The sequence below is a fragment of the Kogia breviceps genome, chromosome 16 (assembly GCF_026419965.1).
Source record: "Kogia breviceps isolate mKogBre1 chromosome 16, mKogBre1 haplotype 1, whole genome shotgun sequence".
NCBI lineage: Eukaryota > Metazoa > Chordata > Mammalia > Artiodactyla > Physeteridae > Kogia > Kogia breviceps.
This window is the reverse complement of record NC_081325.1, coordinates 19,380,147-19,381,584: the sequence shown is the minus strand read 5'-3', so window position 1 is coordinate 19,381,584 and position 1,438 is coordinate 19,380,147. Positions and strand designations below refer to the sequence as shown.

At 59.2% G+C, this 1,438-nt stretch overlaps 1 pseudogene; it reads left to right on the top strand.

The window, feature by feature from the left end:
• Positions 1-286: 286 nt before the first annotated feature.
• On the top strand, positions 287-1,218 carry LOC131743536 (calcium-responsive transactivator pseudogene; annotated as a pseudogene).
• Positions 1,219-1,438: the final 220 nt, after the last annotated feature.

Genomic DNA, 1,438 nt, shown 5'->3' with positions numbered 1-1,438 from the left:
CTATGATATATAGAATTGATAAACAAGGTCCTACTGTATAGCACAGGGAACTGTATTCAATATCCTGAGATAAACCATAATGGAAAAGAACATAAAAAAGGATGTATATATATGTATAGCTGAATTACTTACTTTGCCGTTCAGCAGAAATTAATACATTGTAAATCTACTATACTTCATAAAAAAAAATCATGAGAGATATTACAAGGCTGCTGAGACATCCCTCAAAGTAAGAAAGGCTTTTGCATCATTTTAATTTAAAAATTATAATGGGGCACCCGCCACCATGTCGGTGGCCTTCACATTCGCCCGGCAGAGAGGCAGAGGGGAAGTCATGCAGCAAACCACGCAGAAGATGCTAGATGAGAACCACCACCTGATCCAGTTCATCCTGGACTACCAGAGCAAGGGCAAGACGGTGAGTGCACCTAGCACCAGCAGGCCCTGCACCGGAACCTGGTCTACCGGGCCATCATCTCAGACTCCAACCAGAATATGCAGTCCCTGCTGCACGCCCGCCAACCCTGAGCCGGACGCCGGGCCCTGCAGGGCGTTCCAGAGCTGCTCCCGCCAGGGGCCGCACTCCCAGGGCAGCCTCATTGATGCCGCAGCCGCCCGTCCTCCCTCACGCAGGCGCAAAGACATCGGTCCGAATCACGTGTCCGCGTGGCAGACGGCGCAGAGCGCGCAGCGTAGTGCTTCCACGAGCGCGTCCGGCAGCCGCCAGGGCTTGAGGCCCGGCTCCAGCCACTCGGGACCGGCCTCGCAGAGCGTACCACTTGCAGGGCCAAGGCGCCATTAGCAACGACGTGTCTTGGGCTAGGATTAACATGCGGCCCAACCCAGGCGGCTTCGTCCCGCTACAGCTGGGTGCGGGGCGGGAGCCCGCACTACGCAGGCCAGTCCATGGCCATGATGGCCGGAGCGGGCAGGCGAGCAGCGCGATGGGGCAGCGGCCCACAGGGCGTTACCGGTCCTCTCGGCAAGGCTCCTCCCAGAGTACCTGTGCCGGGGGGAGAACAGCTGTGGCGAGCTGTACGGCCACCGCCAGGCCACCTCGGAGCCCATGAGCCAGACAGACCCCCCGGACCACACGGCGATTACACCCACCAGCTGGCATCCTACGCCCAGCAGAGCTACTGCCGGTCGTCTGAGGAGTCCACGCAGCACTACGACGACGGCGGTAAGGCCGGCCGGGCCGCGTGCTGCGGGGTCTGATGTGCATGGGCTTTATGGCAGTGGAGGCCGGGCCCTGTGTCCCCACTTGCTTGTGTGTTCATGAAGCAAGAGAAGGGTCTTGCGGGGTAGACCCACCATGTGGCCCAGCTGACTATCTTGGGGCCTGTGAGCTGCTCTCGGAGCCTCCTCAGTCAAGACGGTCCTTTGTTCCAAAGGCGGGAGGGTGAGCGGCGGGGACCTGGGCACCCCATCTCCCTCC